Consider the following 16,100-nt stretch of genomic DNA (forward strand, 5'->3'; position numbering starts at 1 on the left):
TTCTGATGTTCCATTAAACATTGTTTTAGGAGCTAGGCTTTCAAGAATTGGAAGAACTTTTATCAGGACAAGCATATCCCTTCAGCATAGGATGGAAGTAAAGAGATGCATTCCCCAATAAAATGTTTGCACGTAGCTTTTGAAAGTTCAACATTTAAATTAAGCAATCAATATGGGTAATGGCAAGTATTCACATGAAACATACAGCACCATTGAATGATAGCAAGTCTGTAATTATGCACCAACATTGACTCAATTAGTAAACCAAGGCAGACTAATTACATGATTTTTTTTAGACCGGTAAACGCATAATTACAAAATGCAAACCAAAAAAGTGAAAAAATGTTATTAAAGAATGAAGTGGTCACATCCTTATTAAATGGATTGCATTTATCTTTATAATATGTGGGAAAGGAAGACATCAGTTGCTGTACCAAAACATTTAACTTAGTACACATCAAGAACTGGCTTAATGAGGCTCTTGGGTACAAGCAAACACAAAATCATTACAGTCATACAGTGCCTTCTCATCTGAAATGTCCCATGTGCTCTGAATTTTTTAAGTGTCATGTGAACTACATAATAACACAAGGCTTAGCAGTTTCAATCATTTCTGCTGAAACAGCTCGGAACAATGTTTTTCAGTGGTGACTATATGGACTGCATTATGGACATCTTACCAAAGCATGCTTCATCCCGCAAGATAGGGGCCTGTCTCATGGTGACTACATCAGTACATCAATATAGCAGCCGCTGTTAGTTTTATTATACAACTGCATTTGTACACACACATCCATGCCATCAGTATGGGGAGTAGTGCCCCCCGTCCAAATTTGTAAGCAAAGAGCATCTAATCAAGAATCAGTTAGCTATGATAAAGGCACTGTGTACTAAGCAGCCCTTAGGAATTCTATATGAGATAATATATACAGTATAAATGTTTAGCGTGCACTGCCAATGAAATACATGCAAAATAAAGGAACTCAAAACCAATATTTTTATTTCCCCCCAGTGACTAGAATAAAAGCACAGAAACCGCCAGTGTTAATGAAATGTGATAAAGAATGGGATGTGTGAGAGAAATACAAAGAAGACACCAGGAGGGTATTATAGACTTGAGATTATAGTGCTGTGAATGTCAATAACCTACTTATTTAAGTAGGAAAAACATAAACTGCAGCACTTATATTATAGTGTGCAGGGCCTGTGCAATGTTTTACCATGTAATTATCCCCTCCAGTGACAAAAGCATGGGAATGTAGCTGTTAATCAGAGGCCTGACCTAAAGAGACAAGAGTAAGGAAACATTAGGTACAGTAGTATTACAATTGGGATAACAGAATTATTGAAGCTAGTTTAACCAGATCACCGGCTTTTTAAAAGCAAATGATCCCTCCTCAATGGCACATAACTGGAGCTTTTAAAGAACACTGGTCTGGACAAGCATCAGTTGCTGTGATAATAGTACATTTCTAAACTTACTGACCTGAACTTAAGTTTAAAAGTGTGATGTTTTTGTAAACAAAAAATGGCCTTTTTGAAGTAAAGTCCTTTCCAGGAAGGAGACGCATGCTGTGGAAAGAATGGTGAAAATGATACTTCTCAATTTAGTGGAAACAAAAAGGCGATTCTGTGTTCTGCAGGTTTATAAGTTTGAATTCCAGAGAGATCATTACAAATTGATGTGGGAGTCAAAGTCACAAACTTGACAAGATCTTATTGGAACCAGGAAAGCCTGATGTGGGTCATAGTAGTCTAGGGTTTGCTGTGCAGCGGTTGCACTGACCATTGTATTAGAATTTGTCAGCCTTGAAGGTCCCTGTTGAACCCTCTGACTCGAATGGTCCTGTACTCCGTTCTCTCTGTTAACTTTGGACAAGTGTAGTGTCAACAATTGAGCTCAAGTTTAAGTATGTTTGTCAATATGGAAGCCAAGGTTTTCTTACATAATCAAAAAAATGTTGACATTTTTGGTCGATTGTTCTCTAGATGTCTTTATTTTGCATCAAATCACCTTCTGCTGCAGACGATCCTGATATTTAAACAACCCCCCCCCCCCTTTCCCAGCCAAGGTCGTTCCTACATGAATCAATCAAAATGTGCCACATGCAGCAGTGCGAGATCCTGCTCCTTTCCTGTCTGCTCAGTCTGACCCAGTGCAGACCAGAATATCAATGTTCCTTAAGGTCAGGACCCCACGTGTCCTTGCCAAGCAGCGCCAGTGCCAGTGGCAATGTGTTCAGCGGACAGGCGAACTTAATTTGATTGCTGCTGTGCTGCGAAGCTCTCCTTATCTCCTGCTTCCACAGGACAGCGTTTTAAAAAGGCACAGTGACACACAGCCCGGGCAGCCAGTAATCAGCTTAAATTTGTAGTTTCTTGTTCCTCTTTATAGAATCAGTTCACCTTAGATAGAGGGGGTGGGGGTCTGATTGTCCACTGCAGCAAAAAGATATTGTGTTCATCCGTGTTATTTTACAAATAAATCTTTTACAATACTGCAAAAGACACAACTTACTGCATCTGAAATCTGAGGCAAATGTCTACATTATTTTTTTCAAAATGTAGATAGGTGGGAATGCAAATAATGTGTTCTTTATTTATCCAGTGTACACCGCTGCATCCTGTTATATTTAAGGACTTGACATAAAATTGTAGATTTACAGAACAGTGCTACTCATTAATTTCCTGATGCAGTCGTGCTCATCCCGGATTTTGCTCTGCAGGGCAATCTAGCTGCGATGCGGCAGCTGGCTACATCATTGTCAACCTGTCTCTCTGCAGCGGCTGCTGCAGAATTTCATCACCTGGACACTTGGAGCACCTGGAGTCAGTTCGCCACCATGCCTGTCCAGGTGCCCTTCAGAATAAATATCCGGGCCTTTGAGTTTCGATACACGAGCCCCTCTAGCTTTGTGTCTGTGTCTGTTCCTGGGTTTGGCTTTGCTTGTGTTGCCTTGCCTGCTTTCTGCGTTGCAACCTTCTGCTTCGTCTCCTGATTGTGTTCCACAGTCACCCGCCTGGCTTCATTTACTGTGCGTCTCTCGGCTTTGACCCTGGCTGTTAACTTGGACTGAAACCCAGCCGATCTCCCAGACCCTCCCTTGTGTACGTATTCTCTACAGCTACGACCCACACTTGTTTCGGATTACGACCCTGGCCTGTCAGCCTGTACCACATTCCATTTCCCCAGACTGCTCCAACAACATAGTTCCTGCACAGCCCTGTTCCTGCCGCACGCAGCCCAGCCCAGCTGTTCGCTGTCAGCCCACTGCTGGGTGTCTTTGGCCCAGCACGTTGGTTCTTAACATAACGGTTTCACTGCAGATTCCAGAGCAATTGTGTAAAAAAAAAAAAATCAGTGTTTGGGAATAAGGAAATTTTCCCAACACCAGAGATTTTTCCTCTTGTGTTATTTTCTTCTTGTATAACTGTAGACGCAAGCAGTGACCAATTTTCCAGTTTTTAATCCAGAAACTTTAATTTCTCTTCAGTGAATAGGCAGGGCCCATACTGTTCCCCATTCTTAAAACATTTCACTCAGATCTTGTAATAATGAATTCCTCTTGCATTTCTAAAACATCTGTTCAAAGTAGGGTTGACAAAACGTGGGAAAGAACGTGCTCAGAGGTAATGACAAGTCACGTCAAGGCTCACCTTGACTTGAAATGTGAAAAGAAATGTGTTGGATGCCTCCCCTGCAATACAGATACGAGATGCTCTCTGTTCAGCCCTCATGGCTGCCTCTTCACAGTCCTGGAAAGTGGAGGAAGCTGGCAGCTGCATACTGTCATCTTATTTTATCCAATTGAGCAAAACATGTCAAGTGGCCTCATTGTTGCAGCAGAACATGATTTGTAATGAAGGACAAATCTTTCATTGTCTGGTACTGTATATCCAAATCCTATACCAACATGTCAAGATGGATTGCTCTGCCCCCCTTTCCTATACTGTATGATGGTTTTTGCTTTTCTTTGTGAATGTAGCAGAACTGACAGTCTGGAGATAACTTATTCTAAATGATTCCACAGTTGGGTCCAACACCAGGAAATAGTGTGAACACCCGCATACAGTAGCATCCTAAAAATGAACCTTAAATTTGTCAGTAGTGGATAGACCTTAAACAGCAGTTCAGAGTTCAGGCACTTTTAAATACATTTGATTTTGCTTATGGTTTTGTTGAAGAATCTTGTGTGCTGTTTTCTATTTGTCCTGGGACAAAAATGACAAATTAAGTTCAGAAGCTTTCAAGACAGAGAACAGTAGATACTTGCAGGAATTGCAATTGTGTGGAACCAACTCCTTATTGCAGCTGACTTGTGTGGAATCCTTTTAGAAGAGGATAGGTTGTATTCATGCATCTTTAATAGCAACAACGCAAGCAAGATGGTCTGAATGGACTGAATGTGTATAAGCTTTCTACCATTCTTATAATTCTTAAGTATTACATTGCCACTTTTTCATATTCTCTTTTGTGAACGCTTCTACACTGGAATTTGTGGATAATACAACTGCATTTCCCTTATACACTGAATTGGAATGAAGACTTCCTGGGCTAAAATACATCAGAAACTAAATTATTCCCACCTCTTGACCCGTTTTGATGGATTCTCCTCATTTTAACCACATGTGCATCAATGTTGTCAATGGTTGTTGGTTAAGACAGCAACGTCTTAAGCTTTTATCCAATCTAACTGACAAAGTGCAAAGAGCAGCTGTTTTAAGAAAGCAACATTAAAACATGTATGCAGCCTTTCTAAAAATAAAGGAAGATTGAACGATTATCATAATGCATACCAAGTGGTGTGTTTTAATTAAGTAGTTCAACGTGATCCTAATTAATATGAGAGAGGAACAAATGTATTAGCTATTGTTTGGTGTAACTCACTGAAAAAACAGCCTGACTAAACCACCCCCCTCACTTTCTCAAGGAATGAGCTAGGGAGCCGCTGCAAGGGTGGAGATGGGGAGGCAGAAATGAGAAATGTATAAAGGGAAGTTCCATATACTGAATGTAAGAGAGGTTAGGATCTAACCTTCCTCCTGAACATTTGCTATAAACACCATTAAGCAGTGACCTACCACAATTATAGATATACCACATTCTTAAAAAACGTTTACTGTGCTGTTGTAGATACTGTAGTGATGGGTATCATTGATAAGAATGAAATGTGCTCTGTTTCTTGGAAAAGCTTAAAATTGAATCTGACAAATCCTGATTGGAAACATTAACTACTGTCATCCATCACAGGTATTTTTTTGTAATTCATTGGTGTCACTATCCAACCTACTGTATAGCATTGGGATCCAATGTCTTCTGATAGCTGGTACATAACTCCCATAAGGAATATTGTAGAGGATCTGACCCCAGGCAGAGGTGTAGAAGTGAAAAGGCGGCTGTATCGAGCTGTTACTCAAGCTAGCCCCTTCCCAGGAGGCCTTTGTTTGTTTTCACAAGCTTGTTACCTTCTGTCTCAAATATAGCTACCTACAGTAGTGATCACTTCTTGTGTCAGCGGGGTCACTAGGCACAGTACATCTCGCCACCACATCACCAGTTCTGCAATCTAGCCCCACTGATTGCAAGCACATCCAAATATTAGTTAAATTAGTTAAATTCACAGCTCCATGATTGCAGAAAACACACCTTACCAGTAACGTCTATTGATTGCCAGTCTTTGTTTTCAGCACGTCTAATTTTAACTAACTCCAGTATTGATCTAAATTCCCAGAGTTTCCCGTGAACTCACAACTATTGCTCTGTGCATGTTCATGTCTCAACCACCTAGTCAGTAAATGAAATCAGTATCCTAAACACGAGGCTAGTTAATACTGCTTCTTTTTACCTCATCAGAATTCATTAAAATGGGTCTCAAGCTTAATTGCAGCTTATTGTGGAGTGCTGCACAATTAATGGGCTTACTAGAAGGTTTAATTATAAATACCTTTAATTAGAAAGCACAGTATAGTGCCCAATGACAGTAATTTCAAGTCAGTGTGGAAAATACAGTGAATTGAATTTGCTTTGTGTTTTTATAGTGTAGAAATAATGCAAATCAAAGCTAATGTACATTTTAAACTTGAACAGAAAACTTTATTGGGAAAGTTACAGTTTTCTGCTGCTTCATCTTACAAAAATGTAATTCAGATATGATTAAGAGAACAGTAGACAACAATGTGTTTGGATTAATTTCTCATATAAAAGGCTGAAGACTTGGAATGATATATGCGGTATTATTTCATTTATTCTTACAAATGCCATAGTAGTAAATTCACAAGCAAATATCTTATGCCTTTTTGAACATAGAAGCCTTGTTTAGTTTCATCATGCAGCTGCTTCTCTGTACATACTGTATCTGCTGTAAAGTCACCAGTTGTTCCCAGGTCTTTAGCAATTATCACAGCATTTGTTTATACATTTCAACTGCAGTAAAGTGTTCCTGAAAGTGTACATTTATGTACTTTGCTTGAAATATGCCCTTTGTGCTTCTGTTTTGGAAACAGAAGCATCTCTTAGGCAACTTTTGATCGCATTGGGCTTCAGTCAGGGTCACATGGCCCTCAGGTAGAATTGGCTTTTTAGAACAAATGACCTTCGATTACTCCTTTTAGAAAAGTAGAACTCATGGTACCATGAGAATGGTTTAGAAGCCCATCAGGTGTGCAGTGCTCACAGATGTACTTGGATAATTGAGCTGACAGATGCCTTCTTTGGCTAATCCTGCAGGTGTATTTAACACCATTGAGTGCATATGGCTGTGATACATCAGTGACGGAACCAGCCATCCCTGTGGGAAGACAGCAAGACAGCTGGAACGCTATTAGCTGTTTTGACTTTCACTCCCATTGCATATGCATGAGCTGGAGGGCAACTCATTTGGCGGAGTGTTTAAACAGACACTCAGATTATCACGCTGTTTATTTTCAATTGTTGTTGCAGAACGGTGAAGATGAATTCATTTGAAAGGAAGAGAAGTGGGCAAGGTGGGTAGATTTGTTTTGGGTTTTTTTTTTTTTTGGGGGGGGGGTATCTACACACAGCAATTACACAAAACCAGCAGTGAATAAGATTGCTGCCAGGTCTGTGTTATTGATCCAGGACTCCAAATAAAAAAGTGCTATGTGAACATAAAATACATAAACATATATATACAGTACAATGCAGGGTATGTACTGTATATAAAACATAGAGTGTATAATTTTATGAGGTTGATTCTACTTTGTCTAGATCTAACAGTAGGTGTGCTATTAGCTACAACCAGGTACCACAGGTCATTCTGACACAAATACTGTATATGTAGTATATCAATTATAAAGTAGCATCTTAATACGGATTCCATTGCTGCTGCAACTGAGGAATGTCCCCTTCTGTTTGTCTTTTCGCATACCCCAGCTTGCTCTCCATGAGACACACAGGCAGGGAGAGGAGCTGGGGGGTAAAGGACAGGGTCAGCAATTTACAGCAGTTGGAGTTAAGGGCCTTGCTTAGGGGCCCAATGGAGTAGGATTCCTCTGCCGGCCACACATTTGTGCAGATCCTTAGCCACAGAATCATCGCACCACCCTTGTAATATATACTGTAGACTGGTCAGCACAGTGACCCCGTGATCAGCATTGCACCCTCACAGTCCTGGAGCCCTGCAGCATCTTTTTATTTTTGCAGGAATGCTGACAAATTAATATTTTAGGTGTAGTAATTAATTTTTATACTTTTAGAATAAACACATAAAAATCATTGCAAGCTCAAAACCATCTTCAAGTTTATGTACTGCCCATTGTCAATTCCACATCACTCAAAATGTTGAATTATCTTCCGCCAATATTATTTTCATGGGCAGAATGTGATGATCCATTATGCAATTGCATTCTCGGAGACTGTGTGAGACATGCTCTTAGCTACAAGCTTACTGTACTATCATCTGGATGTGAAGGGTATTATAAAAGATAAAGAATTGTAGGTAATAAATGAAGGGCATGACTTGATAAGTCAATCTAAAGGACAGTTTATGGCATCCCATATCAAAATAACTATTAGGTGTTATTTGCCATTAGGTCCATTAATTTGAAGCTCATTAGCTAGCAAAAGACAGGTTTCAGTTGGCTCTGAAAAATGCTTTTGTACAGCAAATGGACATTAGTTATCATCCCATCCAGGACTGTACCGAAAAGGCACTACGCCTCATGCCTGTTGATGTCACCCCCCTTGCACACTAATAACACACCCCATTACTCACTGTGCAAGACAGTGTCACTTTCCCTTCCATGGCGGGACTGAAAGTCATTACGCCCTGCTAGGAGCATAACCGCACTTGCTGAGCCTCTGGCAGTGCAACATACTGTGCCACGCAGCTTGTCTCTGTCTTGACACCACAGCTTCGTTCAGAGGAACCGAGCGTCGGAGAAAGCGCTCATCACCCGTGGCTGTCACATGCTCAGCAAAGACGTGCATGATGTACAGTAAAAACAAAAACTACGTGATGGAAAGGGAGCTCCAAAACGTAGTGGACTAGAAAACTCAAGAAAAGTGTGGAAATTGAGCATCAGTGTGTTATCCTGATGTTTCTGGGTGGCATGGCGTAGTGGTAAGCATAGGGCCTGGGGTTGGAAAAATACATTATGGGCTCCAGATGAATGCTGTCAGTGCTGGACTCCCTTCTGTTTCCTGTCTTTTTCCAGAAGGAAATACAGTCCAGCAATGATTCAGAGATGCACTGGAAGTGAGAGCCATATATTATTTAGTAGTTCAATGTTTTAAAACTTAGGAGGGTATATTCATGGTTCAGTAAAATAAATCATGGTATGACAAGAGTCCTACACACACATAACACCCCAGAGCATCCTGAGATACGTGAGTTGTTTTGTTTTACCCCATCACCTTATTCTTTTCTTTGGGGTGTTTTCCACAGCCTCTACTTGCAATCCAGGGACTCTGTAATATGGATTTGATTAGTTGGACTACGTGTGACCACACCTCCAAGACGAAAGAGTTAGTGCGATTGTGGGCCACCAGTTTAGTGTTGCTCTATAGCAAGTATCCTCGATCTGATTTTCAACATCCACTTTTTAGGTGTTTTTGGTTGTGCGTTCTCTCCATTTGATACTTAAAATAGAAGAAGTCTCTTTCAGGATTGCACTTGGTGCACAAGACTCGCAGGCTCATTTACCCATTTTACAGCCCTCCCACCTCTCAATGTACAGTCTAAAAGTGGAATCAAAAATGAGAAACAATGGGTTCTACAGTTGTGATTGTGAAGGAAATGTTGACAACTATAAGTAAAATGTCTGTTGGAAAAAAAGAAGCATTCGTTTTTATATAAACTGATCACACTCAGATTTAATATTGCAAGACTGCAAAGTGAATTTCAAAGCCCAAACATTTTTTTTTATATAGCAGAAAGCTTGTTTGTGACAGTACAGAGAGGATATGTATATATTTTTCATTTTTTGCTATGTTTAAATGTTTAAATATCTTTTTCTTGTAATCCAACACCAGCTCAGTCTGGTTCCCATCATCTCGGTCTAATCTGAATATTTCACTGTTTCAGATGCTTTTGGGGCACAGTGATATAAACTGTAGTTAGCCAGAGGCAAAACTATTATTTCCAGAAAGAGTGTGGATAGCTATCTCTTTAAGATGAAAAAGAAATGTTGTTGAAAGTATTAGAAAATTATTTTCCTCTTTTCTATATGGGTAAAGACTTAATGCATTCTTAAAAAAGGCCTTGCATGTCCCTGCAATTAGCTAAGTAATGAAATAAAAATAAATTAAGACTGCCAATTCTGTCATAATGATTCTGCTGAATACATGTTGAAGATTATTGTTCATCGCTCCATTGCTCAAGCCTTGTTAGTAAGGCTGGGTATTAGCCTGATAGAGAGCACAAAGCAGGCAACAAACTTTGACACATCTTATTGCGTATCAGTCTTTTTTATTGCAGGATTACAGAAGATGTAATAGGGATAGTTTTATATACCCTCAGAGAATGGCCTCCATCTAAAGGTTGCATGACTTTTCATTGAACCACAAAACAAGCAATAATATTACCAGAAAAAAACAAACTTCAGTTTTTATTGTGCCCTACCATGCCCAGATTACCTTGGGCGCCTTTACAAAGAAATCACAGTACCTAACAATACACCCAGAAAGAGGATCAGTAAGATAGAGCAGTGGCCACAAAATACAATTTGAAGAATTTAGATTTAAAATGAGATATAGTGGAAATATTTCTGATGGGTCTTGGTAGAGGGTTTTGTCAGTAAGATAATGTATACAGGGGGCTACATTCAGGGGTTATTTCAATTATGTGGTTTCCTCACTATTGAACTTTCTGCAAAATAATTTTATGGGCACTGCTGTTGTATGATTTTTTAGAAAGCACTGTGAGATGGTGTTATAATTGGATGCTCCACAAAGATGATTATATGACTTGATAGTTCACAAATATTCACTTTATAGTGCTCAGCATTCACAAATCACCACATTTAGAATAGGATGGGCCATGTTTCAGATATATAGTATGGTGCATCTACAAAAATATGCAATGTGAATCTTTAACTAAGCAGTTTGTTCAAAATAGTAGCCACAGTTTAGTTCTAAGATTGGGAGAAAATGACACATAAATAACTTTGCTACAGTAAGTCTTTATGGAGTGAAAATCTATGAAATTCTACCGAAAACTGAAGCAAAGTCCCAAAAAAAAAGCATATTTACCAGTTACCCAGAGTTGGTGCTGTGCACTGCAAATAGGAAGTAGAAATACTTTTTTCGAAATAACAATATCTAGGACTTGACTGAATTAATTCATCATCCAACGAGTCCTGATCCAAATGTAATTTGTTTTGCGGGGGTAATTTTCTTAGTGAGCATTTATCAAGCCAGACTTTGGAGCAGTTCGTTTAGCTCTTCCTGGAGCTTCATATTTCATCTGACAACATGCATTAGTGGCGTAGCTGATCATTAAGGGAAATAAATTCAGGTTGTTATCATTGATTAAGCTGATACCATGCCCTGTCACTGTGTGCTTGCTGGGGTCACTGAAGAAACAGAAAAGTGTGATTGTTTCAGTGGAGTCCAGTCCTTTGAAACTTTTCTTGAACAATTATTTTATGAACATTTATAAGAGGACTTGGAGCATTTTCTTTCATTAGAGATACAGCCATATTTTGTAAATTATTCTGCCTTTAAAAACAGTGATATATTAACAGGATATTTGCTGAAGCTCAAAATATATATACAGTTCACTATATAGCGCATTGCTTTACTTTGGTCCTTACTCTGGTGCTTAGGGGTCAAATTGTCATACTACACCCATTTGAAAAGTAGGTGCACCGGTAAAAACAAAAACAGAAATCCTATGGTGCACCTTAGTGTATAGTGTACAATGTAAACAGTATTTTGTACTGGATATTATTTTGGAATTGCATAGGGTATTCTATGAAACAGATTAGTCTTTAGTCTTTCTTCCTTGCCTTTATAAGTATTATTGGCCTTGTTAGTCTTGACATACTGCAACTGTAACGACAAGTTGTCCACTCCTGATCCTGGTGAGCTGCCCTGACACTGTTAAATTGTTAATCTCACGAGACATAAAACAATTTAATTGCGAGAAATTAAGCAGGTAACTTATGTTACCTATATAGGGATGTTATTTGACTGGCTACTCTTAATTACATCAACCAGGGTTAACCTCCATAAGAAAGGTAGCTTACTTTGAGCTACGGTCTTTCATCCATTTTTAGAGCACTGATTATTACTGAGCAGAATAATCCTAGAGCCACTTCCACGTTTTCTGCCATGGCAGAGAAAATTCTAAATACATGTTAATAAAAACGCTCTATTAAGATATGTACAGTATAAATGTACAGTATATGCCTCTGGGCAATTGATGTTATACAATCTAAAACCAACAGGAGAATCATGGTTTGATATTCAGGCTCAGTTTTCATTTTCCACTACTTATATTGAATGAATAATGTGCACTGTACATTTAGAAACTGGCTTCAAAATCTTTTTTTTTAAATTTCCTCCACCATATGAATCATATGCTTCAGTTACCTTTAATTCTCTACCAGTCGGGAGTATGCTATTAACAACTGATCCAAATACAGTACATAAACGCCTGGGCTCTTTTGTCTTATGAAGGCTTTTAAATTATACAAAAAGTGTTCCAAAATCGTTCATCAATTTTAGAACACTTAGTCTAAAGATACAGTACATGTTAATACTCCTCATCTGTAATTACTGTACATGAATTCAAACTACAGAGTTTCCAAAGTAAAAATAAAACTCCTTCTGAAGACCAAGCTGTTAAATTACCCCTGTTTCAAAATTCAATTGAATTTCAATTGGGAAGTGCAAATAAATTGTTTTGCTTGGCTTAATTTAAGAATCATTGACATTTTTCCATGTAAGGATTCTTGTTTAATGTGCTTGTTGTAATTATCTGTAGTTTTCTTTTCATATTACTGTTTTATTTTAGCAATGTTTTGTAATAATACAAAAGGATGACAACATTCTGCAGTTAAACAATGAAATCCTAATTGGTTTTATCTACCAAGTAGTATTAAAAAAATAATTAAGTCATCTAGCCTAAGCAGACTCCTTGCTTTTCAATATATTTTCCTTACATTAGCGTAAAGAATATTATTTGCAATAATATCAAAATCAAATCGGGCATTGCTGCCTCTCTGTGCTGGGCCCCTGGGTTTGAGTTCAGACCTAAGGAGTTGTCTGTGTAGAGTCTGTTGGTTCTGCCTGTGTTTGCTTGGGTTTCCTCCAGGTGCTACGGTTTCCTCCCACAGTCCGAGGACAGACTGGTAGGTTAAATTTCTTCCGATAAACTTGTCTCTAGGTTTGAATGTGTGTCTGTCTGCCTGTGATGGACTGGTGTCTTGTCCAGATGGTACTCTGCCTTGCACCTGCTGTTCTCCAGAGTAGGTAACAGCTCCCCTCCGACCCTGCACTGGGAGAAGTGGTAGAAAATGGATGGATATTTTTAGTGCCTAAAAAAAGGGTGACACAATGAGACAGAAAGAAAGAGCTTTCCTAGCCATCAAGGCTCACTTCTTCCCTAAAAGCTAATTTTAGTAACTTTATGTCAAGCAAAAAGATTGATTTCTGCAGAATGAGTGATGACTAATGGATTGTTCTTTGTCCAAATAATCTGTGTTCTATGGTTTTTTTTTAGCCTAATTCTAAATGCTTAAGAGATGTAACTGAGGTTAGGTAAGCATTGCAAATCATTATCTGTGTTATCTGTGCCACACTTGCATACACTAACAAGCTGCACAAGTAAAAACACTTTAACACAACAGCTGCAGCTCAGGATTGTCAAGGGGCTTGTGCAGCTGCTGCGTTTGCCTCAAAGTGCTCTTAAGCACTTTTCACCAGAAATAAATCAGTACGGTGGCCCTGAAGTGCAAAAGACAAGGAAATTAAACAAATTCAAACTGAACTCTCTTTTTATTTTGCTTCTCACATTTTTTTTAAAATGCACTTCAGGTTTTTAGTTTGTACGCCCATGCTTTTTAATTTGAGCATCCACATTTTGTTAGGATTATACGACCTCACCTCATGTGCTTGTCCATACTTTTTAGAATGCACGTCCACACTTCTTTAATTTGAACGTCTACTCTTTTTTAGTTTGTACAACATCTTTCAAATTTGCATATCCACTCTTGTTTGCCCCTATCTTTTTATTTGAGGTACTTATGTTTTATTTGCTTGTCTTTTGTACTTCCTAGCCACCATAGATCAGGGAGCAGAATCACACTGACCCCTAAGAACCACCCCTTCTGTACATTTCAGTGCGAGCTGAAAAACGTACCAGTAACAGTACCTGGCATTTGCCACACATTGAGTTTTTCAATAAAATTTATTTAAGATGCCAGTTCTAATGTGTCTTAATTTACAGTGTTATTGAACTCCTTGAGCACAAAGCATTACCAAATATTCACAAAGTAACTAATTCAGTTCTACGAAGAACAGATATTTCCACCCTGTAGCCCTCTTGTTTTTGTGAAAATGTGATGTTGTACTGTACTGTATACTGTATCTGTATCCATACTATTTTTCTAACTGCATTTTTATTAGGCTTCAAATTCTTCACAAGCTATAGTATAAGCAAACACGATTCACAGAATAGGATTTTGTTACAAACTTACATTCTTCAACCCTGCTGATCCCCTGCAAAAGTATATAATTGTAATTGATTCTTTGTTTTGAAAAGTGACAAATATATCAGCTGAAAGCTCAGGCTCATAGATCATGGTACAGTTTTAAGCAATATTCTTATCAAGACTGTGTAAAGCTTTGTTAGAAAACGTGCTCAGAAGCTACAAGGAAAAAATATTTATGGCTGAAGGTTGTGTTTGTTTTGTAAAAAAAAACTTTATGTATAGACTGCCTGGTAAACATATTCAAGCCCTTCCTGTGGTGTTCCATTTCGTGAAATAATAAAATGATTCACATACAATATTTTAAACAATATTTTTATTCTAAATCTGGATGCTTGAAATGAGGACTTCTAAAAGTATACGTTGCAGTAAATGTCAAACAAAAACTAAGAAGAATGAAATATGTGGATTGCAGAAGTATTCAGGCTCTCAAGGTCAGGTTTTGATGGTTGCAGCTTTAATAGCCATTACATACGTATGCAGGTCTTTCTGAGTAAATTGAGAGGTTAATGGTTGTAGATTAAAATCTACCATTTAAAGAATGGAATTCAACTACTGTTAGTTGAGTTCATTACTCCAGATCCTCGTTCTATTGGAGTGAAGGTTGACTGACTGAAGATGAAGAATTAGAAGGCAGTTGATCAGTCTGAGTACTCTATTGCTTGGTAAAGAAGATGGAGACTGAATAGAGTGATTCATATATAGTATAGTTGTACTGTAAGTAACATGATAGACAGCCTATGAGTCTAGAAGGCCATACAGTTTCTCCCAAGAGAGGAGCAACATGGAAGACCTGCAATCCCAGGAGTGATTTGAAAGAGAAGAATCCCAGTTAAAGTGCAAAGAACTAAGGTGATACAATGGTAGTGTTGGGATCATAGTGATATGTGCTGTTGTTCAGTATATCACAGTGGTATACTGAAGATCCTCGATGTCTTTTTAACCCACCCTGTCACATGTCATGACATCTTAATATCCCAAAAAAACAGATACTCACAAGAAGCTGAGGGTTGTTTCAGCTCTGGGATGTTGTGACTGCTGGAGCTTTCTAGGTACTCGCTGGCATGTGACTCTGGATTACAGTGGCTCTTGTCTAGGAGCCTAATTGTTTTTGGTTATTGAGTCTGCTATATCCCCACTTATCCCATTATGATCATTTTTATACGACTTCTAATTCAATGAGTACTGTAGCTCTTTAAAGAAGCCATTGAGGAAGGCGCAAGGAAAACAGGGATCACTCTCTGACTGGAAGGTTACTATAGAAAACCATTTAAAGAGAAGAGGGGAAAATCATTATTTCTTTAATAAAAGTGACCTCCGCATACATAGCAATGATTTTATTACCAATGGAAGAGCTGTATAATGCAAGAGGCTCAATAATTGCTTTGGTTTGTGTTACCTTAGACTCCAGCAGAGGACAGGGCTTTTTGAATGTGTGTATTGAGTTTCATATTTATTTTTGAAACACTACTCCCAAGATGGATTGTCAGTGCTTTGTTTCACAAAACCAATGTATTGGAGGGTGAAGCTAAAATGGTGTGTATTTTTCATGTATTCTTTATTTTTACTGTGAAATTAAAATAAATATATAATTGTATCCCTTTTGTAGATATGATCTCTCAGGTTTAAAGAACCGATCTACTTCAGTGACATTTGATAAGGGATTCAAAATCGTATTTTCAGAACCAAAGGGGTGCTGGCTGATAAAAGTAAAGATCTTCTTCTTAAAAATATTAAGAGTGTCAGATGAAACACTGAAATTTCAACATAAAACTCCAAACTTGTGACTTAGTACAAACAAAATGCTTATATTAAACTGGAGCAACATCTTAAGTAAATAAGGCTCCAATTATCTAATTAAGATGAGACAGAATGAAAACCAGCACCTGTGTGGGTCACCTGGACCAGGATTAGGAACCACTGCC

The 16,100-nt window shown here is 38.4% G+C and overlaps 1 protein-coding gene across 6 annotated transcripts in view; it reads left to right on the plus strand.

Moving 5' to 3' along the window:
* The window catches only part of clip2 (CAP-GLY domain containing linker protein 2), a 114,008-nt gene that overhangs the window by 18,677 nt on the left and 79,231 nt on the right, over positions 1–16,100 (plus strand). For 2 of the 6 annotated variants that reach the window (XM_069184164.1, XM_069184165.1), the window contains exons 2-3: positions 2,727–2,855; positions 6,941–6,984. The exons of 3 other annotated variants lie outside the window; for them this stretch is intronic. The gene's annotated coding sequence lies outside the window, so the exon portion shown is untranslated. The remainder of the gene's footprint in view (positions 1–2,726; positions 2,856–6,940; positions 6,985–16,100) is intronic. One more of the 6 variants, XM_069184166.1, reaches the window with a different exon arrangement.

The sequence above is a fragment of the Lepisosteus oculatus genome, chromosome 26 (assembly GCF_040954835.1).
Source record: "Lepisosteus oculatus isolate fLepOcu1 chromosome 26, fLepOcu1.hap2, whole genome shotgun sequence".
Lineage (NCBI taxonomy): Eukaryota > Metazoa > Chordata > Actinopteri > Semionotiformes > Lepisosteidae > Lepisosteus > Lepisosteus oculatus.